At 47.4% G+C, this 13675-nt stretch overlaps 1 long non-coding RNA gene across 1 annotated transcript in view; it reads right to left on the bottom strand.

Moving 5' to 3' along the window:
• Positions 1 to 539: 539 nt before the first annotated feature.
• Positions 540 to 13675, bottom strand: part of LOC140908265 (uncharacterized) — a 36008-nt gene continuing 22872 nt past the window's right edge. The window contains exon 3 of the long non-coding RNA XR_012157816.1: positions 540 to 623. This is a non-coding gene — a long non-coding RNA (uncharacterized lncRNA). The remainder of the gene's footprint in view (positions 624 to 13675) is intronic.

Raw genomic sequence — 13675 nt, 5'->3', positions numbered from 1 at the left:
GGACAAGCCTTTCTTATGGAGGTACTTGATCACTGCTCCGATTTCATTCTTAATTTTTCAAATCTTTGGTGACTGACTCACCTCAACATGTCCTCATACAAGTTCTGCACTAATGAAAAAAATGGCTTCTAACAAAGAAACATGCTGAAGTATTAGTATTTGGATCTGTGAAATCTGTTGGGCCCTAGCATATCATTAAATGGGTCAGGCTCCACACTTTCTGAAGGACCCTCATATATGGCTATATTATACCTATATAGTGCAGGGACAGGCTTAATGTTTTCAGAGTCACTGGTGGAGAGTGTGCTTTCCCAAGCTAGTTACCACATATCTGTGTAACAAGTATAGCTTTGATACTCACAGTGCTATCTCCCAACAACCAGCTGGTGCACAGAGGTCAAACTGTATCCAGTCTTCCACCTTGTCCAGACGCTCCCTCTCTTTGGGGTGTTCAGTACTACTGGAAGTAAAGTATCCTCTCAACTCACTCTCCAGAAGTGCAGGCCACTAAATAGTGGTTACCTCCAACAAAGGTCCATTGGGGTAAGCGGATCCCTGAATCCTCCCGCCGAGCACACAGGGCAGGCAGCCATAATTTGTCCTTCATCTGTAGATGGTCATGCCTGAAAAGGGAGTTAAAACTGGATACCTGAGAGCAAAGATGGGAAAGCTTTCAAATGTCACTTATTTGGAATAAATAATTGATGTTTGCCTTTCTTAAATGTATTATGGGCTCATAATGCAACATAATTAATAGTGCAAGTCATATGAAACCTGCACAGCTTCAGGTACAATACCAGAGCACAAGGTACAGTTCAATGCATGCATTAAGGAAAGTCTAAGCACAACGGCTTCCACATCACATACATGAGGGTTGTTTAACTGTCAGGAAAGTAGCAGGAAAAAATGCCACAGGCTAATGGGCTGAGAGACTTAATGTCAGTTAATAACAGCTCAGGCAGATTATATGTGACTATGTCCCAAGAGAATTACAGGAGAGGATAAAAAAATATTCCAGGCTGCTACTGACATAGTTAATTTCTCAGCATATTTGTATTAATGCTCTGGGTGGCTATTGTATGTCTAATTATTTTCAGGGTGTTCAGAGCCATTGTGTAGGCATTCTTTTTTTAATGGCGTATCTAAATAATATAAACTATTTTACAAATTCAGAATTCACTTGCCAAGAATATTCTCTAGTAACCAAGTCAGGCCTGATTCATGAATGCACATGAACATGTGCTTAAGACCTTTTCTCATCAGGACAATACTTTAGCACTGACTTATCTTTAAGCATATGCTTAAATCCTATTGAGTCAAAGGGACTTATACACCTGTTTAAATGTTGTCCTGGATGGAGATGCTTTCCTGAATAGGCAGTTTAAATCTGAGTAGATAATATCTAGTGTACCCAAGGATGATTGAAGCTAGTTCTAACCATCTTTCATAAATGGGTCTGGTAATACAGGTAGGTTTCAGAGGCAACCTTTTGACGTTATTTTATTCTTATTCAGTCTCTTTTGAGATTTCCTGAAGAAGAGGAAGGAAGAAAATTCATGAAAGGCACTAAGCAAAGTCTTTGATGTTCTGGGTGCTGTTTACGCATATACTGAGGCACATGGTCCTAACATCATCTAACCTTTCATTTCCTGCTGATGGCTTGTCTATATGAACACTTAGTTCATGGCAATCTGGGGTGTAAATCCACTCCACACGAGCCTGCTGCACACTAAGGATGGGAGGTGTGATTCCTAACTTGAGTAAACAGTAAACCAAGGGTCTGTTGGCATTACAATAACGCATGGTTCAGATGAGTATTTGCCTCTAGTGGCCTGCAGAACCACAACCTGCCACCTTAGGCATATGACAGGATGTTTTGTGTGTGACTCTGTTGCACATAAAACACTGACTCACCAATTCCACTTGTCTGTATGTTCTTATCATGTGTACACTAAGGGTATGTCTACACAATGAAATTAAGTCAAATTTATAGAAGTTGGTTTTTTAGAAATTGATTTTATGTAGTCGATTGTGTCCTCCCCCCCACCCCACAAAATGCTCTAAATGCATTAAGTGCATTAACTCGGTGGAGTGCTTCCACAGTACCGAGGCTAGCGTCGACTTCCGGAGCGTTGCACTGTGGGTAGCTATCCCACAGTTCCCGCAGTCTCCGCTGCCCATTGGAATTCTGGGTTGAGATCCCAATGTCTGATGGGGTTAAAACATTGTCGCGGGTGGTTCTGGGTACATATCGTCAGGCCCCCGTTCCCTCCCTCCCTCCGTGAAAGCAAGGGCAGACAATCGTTTCGCGCCTTTTTTCCTGAGTTATCTGTGCAGACGCCATACCACGGCAAGCATGGAGCCCACTCAGCTCACTGTCACCATACATCTCCTGGGTGCTGGCAGATGCAGTACTGCATTGCTACACAGCAGCAGCCGATTGCCTTGTGGCAGCGGACGGTGCAATAGGCCTGATAACCATCGTCATCATGTCCGAGGTGCTCCTGGCCGCCTCGGTAAGGTCTGTCAGGAGCGCGTGGGCAGACATGGGCACAGGGACTAAAATAGGAGTGACTCGACCAGGTCATTCTCTTTAGTCCTGCTGGCAGCCCTATTGTACCGTCTTCTGGCGAGCAGGCAGAAGATGAGGATGGCTAGCAGTCCTACTGCACTGTCTGCTGCCAGCCAAAGATGTAAAAGATAGATGGAGTGGATCAAAACAAGAAATATACCAGATTTGTTTTGTATTCATTTGCTCCACCCTCCCTCCCTCCGTGAAATAAACGGCCAACAATCATTTCGGTGAGGTCTGTCAGGGGCACCTTGAAAAGTTTAATGGAGATTCAGTCCTGCCTGAAATACCAGGGGAAGGGATAGCTCAGTGGGTTGAGAATTGGCCTGCTAAACCCAGGGTTTCAAGTTCAATCCTTGAGGGGGCCATTCTTTCTGACAGTTGTTTTTGTTTCTCCTTGACGTAAAGCTTCCCTCTTTGTTGATTTTAATTCCCCGTAAGCCAACCCTGTAAGCCATGTCGTCAGTCGCCCCTCCCTCCATCAGAGCAACGACAGACAATCGTTCCACGCCTTTTTTCTGTGCAGATGCCATATCACGGCAAGAATGGGGCGCGCTCCGATCACTTTGGCAATTAGGAGCACATTAAACATCACAAAAAGTAAAGGAGGACTTGTGGCATCTTAGAGACTAACAAATTTATTTGAGCATAAGCTTTCGTGAGCTACAGCTCACTTCATAAAGCTTATGCTCAAATAAATTTGTTAGTGTCTAAGGTGCCACAAGTCCTCCTTTTCTTATTGTGGATAGAGACTAACATGGCTGCTACTCTGAAACCTGTCATTAAACACCACGCACATTATCCAGCAGTATATGCAGCACCAGAACCTGGCAAAGTGAAACTGGATGAGTAGGCGACATCAGTGCAGTAACGAGAGTGATGAGGACACGGACACAGACTTCTCTCAAAGCCCGGGCCCTGGCAATGTGGGCATCATGGTGCTAATGGGGCATGTTCATGCAGTGGAATGCCAATTCTGGGCCTGGGAAACAAGCACAGACTGGTGGGACCAAATCGTGTTGCAGGTCTGGGATCATTCCAAATGGCTGCGAAACTTTCACATGCATAAGGGCACTTTTATGGAACTTTGTGACTTGCTTTCCCCTGCCCTGAGACACAAGAATACCAAGATGAGAACAGCCCGCACAGTTGAGAAGTGAGTGGCGATAGCCCTGTGGAAGCTTGCAACGCCAAACAGCTACCAGTCAGTTGGGAATCAATTTGGAGTGGGCAAATCTACTGTGGGGGCTGCTGTGATCCAAGTAGCCAGCGCAATCAAAGATCTGCTGATATGAAGGGTAGCGAGTTGCAGGGGGGGAGGTTTAGGTTGGATATTAGGAAAAACTTTTTCACTAGGAGGGTGGTGAAACACTGGAATGCGTTACCTAGGGAGGTGGTGGAATCTCCTTCCTTAGAAGTTTTTAAGGTCAGGCTTGACAAAGCCCTGACTGGGATGATTTAATTGGGTATAGGTCCTGCTTTTGAGCAGGGGGTTGGACTAGATGACCTCCTGAGGTCCCTTCCAACCCTGATATTCTATGATTCTATGACCCTGGGAAATGTGCAGGTCATAGTGGACGGCTTTGCTGCAATGGGATTCCCCAACTGTGGTGGGGCCATAGACGGAACCCATATCCCTATCTTGGCACCAAGCTGGTGAGTACATAAACTGCAAGGGGTACTTTTCAATAGTGCAGCAAGCAATGGTGAATCTCAAGGGATGTTTCACCAACATCAACGTGGGATGGCCGGGAAAGCAGCATGACACTCGCATCTTCAGGAGCTCTGGTCTGTTTCAAAAGCCGCAGGAAGGGGCGGTGGAGGAGGGAAGCACCGGGAGGGGTGGTGGAGGAGGGAAGGACAAGGCCACACAGCACTTTAAAAGTTTACAACTTATTGAATGCCAGCCTTCTGCTGCTTGGGCAATCCTCTGGGGTGGAGTGGCTGGGTGGCCAGAGGCCCCCCCACTGCGTTCATGGGCATCTGGGTGAGGAGGCTATGGACCTTGGGGAGGAGGGCGGTTGGTTACACAGGGGCTGTAGAGGCGGTCTGTGCTCCTGCTGCCTTTACTGCAGCTCAACCATACGCTGGAGCATATTAGTTTGATCCTCCAGCAGCCTCAGCATTGAATCCTGCCTCCTCTCATCATGCTGCCACCACCTATCAGCTTCAGCCCTCTCTTCAGCCCGCCACTTACTCTCTTCAGCCCGCCACCTCTCCTCCCGGTCATTTTGTGCTTTCCTGCACTCTGACATTCTCTGCCTCCACGCATTCATCTGTGCTCTGTCAGTGTGGGAGGACAGCATGAGCTCAGAGAACATTTCATTGCAAGCGCGGTTTTTTTGCCTTCTAATCTTTGCTATCTTCTGGGAAGGAGAAGATCCTGTGATCCTTGAAACACATGCAGCTGGTGGAGAAAAAAAAAAGGAGGGACAGTGGTATTTAAAAAGACACATTTTATAGAACAATGGGTACACTCTTTCACGGTAAACCTTGCTGTTAACATTACATACATAGCACATGTGCTTTCGTTACAAGGTCGCATTTTGCTTCCCCCTACCGCATGGCTAACCCCTCCCCCCGGCTAACAGCGGGGAACATTTCTGTTTGCCACAGGCAAACAGCCCAGCATGGATTGTTCCCTTAAGAAAAGCACCCAATTTCAACCACGGGACCATGAATGATATCACTCTCCTGAGGATAACACAGAGAGATAAAGAATGGATGTTGTTTGAATGCCAGCAAACATACACTGCAATGCTTTGTTCTGTAATGATTCCCGACTACGTGCTACTGGCCTGGTGTGGTAAAGTGTCCTACCATGGTGGACGGAATAAGACTGCCCTCCAGTATATGTACTGGCCGCGAATGCCAGGGCAAATTAATCATTAAACACGCTTGCTTTTAAACCATGTATACTATTTTAAAAGGTACACTCACCAGAGGTCCCTTCTCTGCCTGGCGGGTCCGGGAGGCAGTCTTGGGTGGGTTCGGAGGGTACTGGCTCCAGGTCCAGGATGAGAAACAGTTCCTGTCTGTTGGGAAAACTGGTTTCTCTACTTGCTTGCTGTGAGCTATCTACAACCTCGTCATCATCATCTTTCTTGTCCCCAAAACCTGCTTCCGTGTTGCCTCCACCTCCATTGAAGGAGTCAAACAGCATGGTTGGGGTAGTGGTGGCTGAACCCCCTAAAATGGCATGCAGCTCATCATAGAAGTGGCATGTTTGGGGCTCTGACCTGGAGCGGCCATTTGCCTCTCTGGTTTTTCTGGTAAGCTTGCCTCAGCTCCTTAAGTTTCACGTGGCACTGGTTCAGGTCCCTGTTATGGCCTCTGTCCTTCATGTCCTGGGAGATTTTGACAAAGCTTTTGGCATTTTGAAAACTGGAATGGAGTTCTGATAGCACGGATTCCTCTCCCCATACAGCGATCAGATCCCGTACCTCCCGTTCAGTCCATGCTGGAGCTCTTTTGCAATTCTGGGACTCCATCATGGTCACCTCTGCTGATGAGCGCTGCACGGTCACCTCTGCTGATGAGCTCTGCACTCACCTGCAGCTTGCCACACTTGCCAAACAGGAAATGAAATTCAAAAGTTTGTGGGCCTTTTCCTGTCTATGTGGCCCAGGGCATCTGTGTTGAGAGTGCTGTCCAGAGGGGTCACAATGGAGCACTCTGGGATAGCTCCCGGAGGCCAGTACCGTCGAATTGCATCCACACTACCCCAAATTCGACCCTGCAAGGCCAATTTCAGCACTAATCCCCTTGTCAGGGTGGATTAAAGAAATCGATTTTAAGAGCCCTTTAAGTCGAAAAAAAGGCTTCGTCGTGTGGACGGGTGAAGGGTTACATCGATTTAACGCTGCTAAATTTGATCTCAACTCCTAGTGTAGACCAGGGCTTAGACCGTTGGCTTGCAACCCTGGGAACCTCACAGTCATTTTCTTTGGAACGTTCACCCAGCCTTTCATACCTCTCTGTGACATTGGAATAATGTTTGTTGTTATCAGTTTCACCTGCTGGTTTATTGGTGCTATGGGAAGCCTCATTCATCTCACAGTCAGGAGATCATATTTGTTGTCAGTTGTGCCTGCTTCTCTTTGAAGCACTTTACAAACTTAAAGTTATTTCCCTTATGTAGAAAACCAGCATAAGGTCTACACATCACATCACTTAAGCCTTGTTCTGAAGGCACAAGTATTGCATCGGCCCTGTGCTTGTCCTCTGCATAAAGATAAAATCTACTCCCTGGGAAGTAGAGGTTATTATCCTCATTATAGAGGTGAGGAACCTGAGGAAGAAAATGACTTGCCCAAAGCCTCAAAGCATCAGCACCATATTCCAGATTAGATGTCAAGAATAGCTGACTTCAGTGGGAGTCAGCATCATAGCTTGAATTAGTATTCAGGAACTTCTGACTCCTATTGTTAAACTCTGATCAGTAGACCACACCTCTCCTTTTTAAACATTTGGTCACTAGCACTGAATTATTTGATACAAGCAAGAGGTTTTGAGGAGAGAATTAAACTGAGGATGGTCATGAATAGTTATTTGCAAAATACCTACATGCACATTAAAAACCAAGCTACATCTGGTTTGTGCATTATGAAAGACATCTCAGCCATATCAAATATGAACCATGTTACTTTCAAGGTAGGATTGACAATTAACATTAAAAGCTTTAACATATGTGCACCAAGACAACTGCTTAAGCTAGCATTTCCCCAAATAACCATGACAAAATGACACCCTCTCAGAATGGCTCAAGCCCCAGAACCATATAAATGCAAGAAAACAGCTTAATAAGAGACAGCCAGCAACTTCTACTTCTTAGGGTATGTCTACACTATGAAATTAAGTCGAATTTATAGAAGTCGGGTTTTTAGAAATCGGTTTTATATATTCGAGTGTGTGTGTCCCCACAGAAAATGCTCTAAGTGCATTAAGTGCATTAACTCGGCGGAGTGCTTCCACAGTACCGAGGCAAGGGTCCACTTCCGGAGTGTTGCACTGTGGGTAGCTATCCCACAGTTCCCGCAGTCTCTGCTGCCCATTGGAATTCTGGGTTGAGATCCCAATGCCTGATGGGGCTAAAACATTGTCATGGGTGGTTCTGGGTAAATATCCTCAGGCCTCCGTTCCCTCCCTCCCTCCGTGAAAGCAGCAACAGACAATCGTTTTGCGCCTTTTTTCTTGAATTACCTGTGCAGACACCATACCATGGCAAGCATGGAGCCCGCTCAGGTAACCGTATGTCTCCTGGGTGCTGGCAGATGTGGTACTGAATTGCTACACAGCAGCATCAACCCATTGCCTTGTGGCAGCAGACGGTACAGTAGGACTGGTAGCCGTCATCGTCATGTCTGAGGTGCTCCTGGCCACGTCGGCCAGGAGCGCCTGGGCAGACATGGGCGCAGGGACTAAATTTGGAGTGACTTGACCAGGTCATTCTCTTTAGTCCTGCAGTCAGTCCTATTGAACCATCTTATGGTGAGCAGGCAGGCGATATGGATTGCTAGCAGTCCTACTGTACCATCTTCTGCCAGGCAGGCAAGAGATGAGGATGGCTAGCAGTCCTATTGCACCATCTTCTGCTGAGCAGCCATGAGATGTGGATGGCTTGCAGTCCTTCTGCACCGTCTGCTGCCAGCCAGAGATGTAAAAGATAGATGGAGTGGATCAAAACAAGAAATAGACCAGATTTGTTTTGTACTCATTTGCTCCGCCCCCATCTAGGGGACTCATTCCTCTAGGTCACACTGCAGTCACTCACAGAGAAGGTGCAGCGACATAAATCTAGCCATGTATCAATCAGAGGCCAGACCAACCTGCTTCTTCCAATAAGAACAATTACTTAGGTGCACCATTTCTTATTGGTACCCTCCGTGAAGTCCTGCCTGAAATACTCATTGATGTAAAACCACCCCCTTTGTTGATTTTAATTCCCTGTAAGCCAACCCTGTAAGCCATGTCGTCAGTCGCCCCTCCCTCCGTCAGAGCAATGGCAGACAATTGTTCTGTGTCTTTTTTCTGTGCGGACGCCATACCAAGGCAAGCATGGAGGCCACTCAGCTCACTTTGGCAATTAGGAGCACATTAAACACCACACGCATTATCCAGCAGTATATGCAGCACCAGAACCTGGCAGAGAGATACCGGGCAAGGAGGCGACGTCAGCGCGGTCACGTGAGTGATCAGGATATGGACATAGATTTCTCTCAAAGCATGGGCCCTGCCAATGCATGCATCATGGTGCTAATGGGGCAGGTTCATGCTGTGGAACGCCAATTCTGAGCTCGGGAAACAAGCACAGACTGGTGGGACCGCATAGTGTTGCAGGTCTGGGACGATTCCCAGCGGCTGCGAAAATTTTGCATGCGTAAGGGCACTTTCATGGAACTTTGTGACTTGCTTTCCCCTGCCCTGAAGCACATCAATACCAAGATGAGAGCAGCCCTCACAGTTGAGAAGCGAGTGGCGATAGTCCTGTGGAAGCTTGCAATGCCAGACAGCTACCGGTCAGTTGGGAATCAATTTGGAGTGGGCAAATCTATTGTGCGGGCTGCTGTGATGCAAGTAGCCCACGCAATCAAAGATCTGCTGATATCAAGGGTAGTGATCCTGGGAAATGTGCAGGTCATAGTGGATGGCTTTGCTGCAATGGGATTCCCTAACTGTGGTGGGACCATAGACGGAACCCATATCCCTATCTTGGCACCGGAGCACCAAGCCGCTGAGTACATAAACCTCAAGGGGTACTTTTCAATAGTGCTGCAAGCTCTGGTGGATCACAAGGGACGTTTCACCAACATCAGTGTGGGATGGCCAGGAAAGGTACATGACGCTTGCATCTTCAGGAATGCTGGTCTGTTTCAAAAGCTGCAGGAAGGGACTTTATTCCCAGACCAGAAAATAACTGTTGGGGATGTTGAAATGCCTATAGTTATCCTTGGGGACCCAGCCTACCCCTTAATGCCATGGCTCATGAAGCCGTACACAGGCAGCCTGGACAGTAGTCAGGAGCTGTTCAACTACAAGCTGAGCAAGTGCAGAATGGTGGTAGAATGTGCATTTGGACGTTTAAAGGCGCGCTGGCGCAGTTTACTGACTCACTTAGACCTCAGAGAAACCAATATTCCCACTGTTATTACTGCTTGCTGTGCGCTCCAAATTTCTGTGAGAGTAAGGGGGAGTCGTTTATGGCTGGGTGGGAGATTAAGGCAAATCGCCTGGCCGCTGGTTTCACGCAGCCAGACACCAGGGCGGTTAGAAGAGCACAGGAGGGCGCAGTACGCATCAGAGAAGCTTTGAAAACCAGTTTCATGACTGGCCAGGCTATGGTGTGAAAGTTCTGTTTGTTTCTCCTTGATGAAACCCCCTGCCCCTTGGTTCACTCTACTTCCCTATAAGCTAACCACCCTCCCCTCCTCCCTTCGATCACCACTTGCAGAGGCAATAAAGTATTGTTGCTTCACATTCATGCATTCTTTATTCATTCTTCACACAAATAGGGGGATGACTACCAAGGTAGCCCAGGAGGGGTGGTGGAGGAGGGAAGGAAAATGCCACACAGCACTTTAAAAGTTTACAACTTTAAAATTTATTGAATGCCAGCCTTCTGTTTTTTGGGCAATCCTCTGTGGTGGAGTGGCTGGTTCACTGGAGGCCCCCCCACCACGTTCTTGGGTGTCTGGGTGTGGAGGCTATGGAACTTGGGGAGGAGGGCGGTTGGTTACACAGGGGCTGTAGTGGCAGTCTGTGCTCCAGCTGCCTTTGCTGCAGCTCAACCATACACTGGAGCATACTGATGTGATCCTCCAGCAGCCTCAGCATTGAATCCTGCCTCCTCTCATCCCGCTGCCGCCACATTTGAGCTTCAGCCCTGTCTTCAGCCAGCCACTTACTCTCTTCAGCCCGCCACTTACTCTCTTCAGCCCACCACCTCTCCTCCCGGTCATTTTGTGTTTTCCTGCACTCTGACATTCTCTGCCTCCACGCATTCGTCTGTGCTCTGTCAGTGTGGGAGGACAGCATGAGCTCAGAGAACATTTCATCACGAGTGCGTTTCTTTTATTTTCTAATCTTCGCTAGCCTCTGGGAAGGAGAAGATCCTGTGATCATTGAAACACATGCAGCTGGTGGAGAAAAAAAAGGGGACAGCGGAATTTAAAAAAACACATTTTATAAAACAGTGGCTACACTCTTTCAGGGTAAACCTTGCTGTTAACATTACATACATAGCACATGTGCTTTCGTTACAAGGTCGCATTTTGCCTCCCCCACTGTGTGGGTACCCCCTCAACCCTCCCCCCTCCCCGTGGCTAACAGTGGGCAACATTTCTGTTCAGCCACAGGCAAACAGCCCAGCAGGAACGGGCACCTCTGAGTGTCCCCTGAAGAAAAGCACCCTATTTCAACCAGGTGACCATGAATGATATCTCACTCTCCTGAGGATAACACAGAGAGATAAAGAACGGATGTTGTTTGAACGCTAGCAAATATACACTGCAATGCTTTGTTGTACAATGATTCCCGAGTACGTGTTACTGGCCTGGAGTGGTAAAGTGTCCTACCATGGAGGATGCAATAAGGCTGCCCTCCCCAGAAACCTTTTACAAAGGCTTTGGGAGTACATCCAGGAGAGCCACGAATGCCAGGGCAAATTAATCCTTTCGCATGCTTGCTTTTAAACCATGTATAGTATTTTAAAAGGTACACTCACCAGAGGTCCCTTCTCCACCTGCCAGGTCCAGGAGGCAGCGTTGGGTGGGTTCGGGGGATACTGGCTCCAGGTCCAGGGTGAGAAACTGTTCCTGGCTGTCAGGAAAACCGGTTTCTCCGCTTGCTTGCTGTGAGCTATCTACAACCTCCTCCTCCTCCTCATCATCATCTTCTTCGTCCCCAAAACCTGCTTCCGTGTTGCCTCCATCTCCATTGAAGGAGTCAAACAACACGGTTGGGGTAGTGGTGGCTGAACCCACTAAAATGGCATGCAGCTCATCATAGAAGCGGCATGTTTGGGGCTCTGACCCGGAGCAGCCGTTCACCTCTCTGGTTTTCTGGTAGGCTTGTCTCAGCTCCTTAAGTTTCATGTGGCACTGCTTCAGGTTCCTGTTATGGCCTCTGTCCTTCATGTCCTGGGAGATTTTGACAAATGTTTTGGCATTTCAAAAACTGGAACCGAGTTCTGATAGCACAGATTCCTCTCCTCATACAGCGATCAGATTTCGTACCTCCTGTTTGGTCCATGCTGGAGCTCTTTTGCAATTCTGGGACTCCATCATGGTCACCTCTGCTGATGAGCGCTGCATGGTCACCTAAAGCTGGCCACGCTGGCCAAACAGGAAATGAGATTCAAAAGTTCGCGGTTCTTTTCCTGTCTACCTGGCCAGTGCATCTGAGTTGACAGTGCTGTCCAGAGCGGTCACAATGGAGCACTCTGGGATAGCTCCCGGAGGCCAATACCATCGAATTGTGTCCACAGTACCCCAAATTCGACCTGGCAAGGCCGATTTAAGCGCTAATCCACTTCTCAGGGGTGGAGTTAAGGAAATCGATTTTAAGAGCCCTTTAAGTCGAAATAAAGGGCTTCATCATGTGGACGGGTGCAGGTTTACATCGATTTAAGGCTGCTAAATTCGACCTAAAGTCCTAGTGTAGACCAGGGCTTAGAGGCATTTTGATGTATGTTTGTCCAGAGTGATAAGCACCATAAAAATGTCTATCTTTAAAATAATAGATACATTTCCTGACTCAGTGTACATTATTAATCCATGTAGTCTCACCTTCTGCTCTTTCTGATTTAGGTGGCCTTCTCAAAGAATCCAGTTATTCTCATAATAGTGTGTGTACAGGCGCATATGGGAGATGGATGAAGGCCTGCCATTTGCATCTCCAGCACAAACTTCGCTCAGATCTTTGCAGACTTTTGTTCTTAAGAGCTATGTCAAAATCTTTCATTAATTTGCCTTTACTGCCACCAGGGTGGAAGAAATCTTGGTCATTACCATCTAACAAAAAAGAGACAAAGGCAGTAGGATTTCAAACAATCCACTGATTCACACGCACATTAATAAGAGGCTAGGAGGATACTGAGGAAAAACATTTTCACTAGGAGGGTGATGAAGCACCAGAATGCGTTACCTAGGGAGGCGGTGGAATCTCCTTCCTTTGAGGTTTTTAAGGTCAGGCTTGACAAAGCCCTGGCTGGGATGATTTAGTTGGGGACTGGTCCTGCTTTGAGCAGAGGGTTGGACTAGATGACCTCCTGAGGTCCCTTCCAACCCTGATATTCTATGATTCTATGAATATTGTGTATGCCTCCCTCTCTTCAGCACTTGAGAAGAATAGCAGCATCTCAATTATTTTCCAAACACTTCAGAGTCTTGTCAGAAAACAAAAGACTGGAGATACCCATAGCTAGCAGCATTCCAGTCCTTGGTGGGTTAACAGTCTGGTCTCCTCAGTTTCTGGTGAGATTGGATACAGGCCACAGTTTTCCTAAGTGGTACAGATTGGTACTGGAATCGGCATATAAAATATCCATTCCCTGGATCTCTACAAGATGTTCACACTACAGGGCACAATCTTCTCCTCATAACCCAAGCTAAGTCAAGTAAGAATTTACAACCTCTCACCTCATTAAGCTGTACCCCATTCTCTCTTTAACTGAGACAGAATCCCAGTTTAAAGCTCTCCCCATCTAGGTCCATAAAATAGACGGATGCGGATACAGCAGCAAAATGAGGACAGACACATGCATGGTATTAAGCAGCAGGTCACAACTTTTATTCAACTTTAACAATGGGGCAGGGCGCTACCCACCCATCACCCATACCAGGCATTTAACTGGTTCCAGTGTGTGGGTTATAGGGCTCCTTACGATATAACCCATAGCACAAGGTAAGGTCTCCTCAGCCTCCCCCCAAAGACTTAGCTATCTCTGAGGCCTAGCACCCTCCCCAATGTGAGGGGGACAGAGGGTGCAGCTGGGTGTGGACCTCGGTCTGTAAGGGCCACACGGTCTGACCTCAGCCTGCAAAGGCCACAAGGTCTCATCCTATCCCATGAGCCCCAGGCCCATCACCAAAATCCCAGGTCTTT

This window comes from Lepidochelys kempii, chromosome 3 (genome assembly GCF_965140265.1).
Source record: "Lepidochelys kempii isolate rLepKem1 chromosome 3, rLepKem1.hap2, whole genome shotgun sequence".
Classification (NCBI taxonomy): Eukaryota; Metazoa; Chordata; order Testudines; family Cheloniidae; genus Lepidochelys; species Lepidochelys kempii.
Note: the sequence above shows the minus strand (reverse complement) of the source record. Positions and strands in the feature narration are given on the sequence as shown.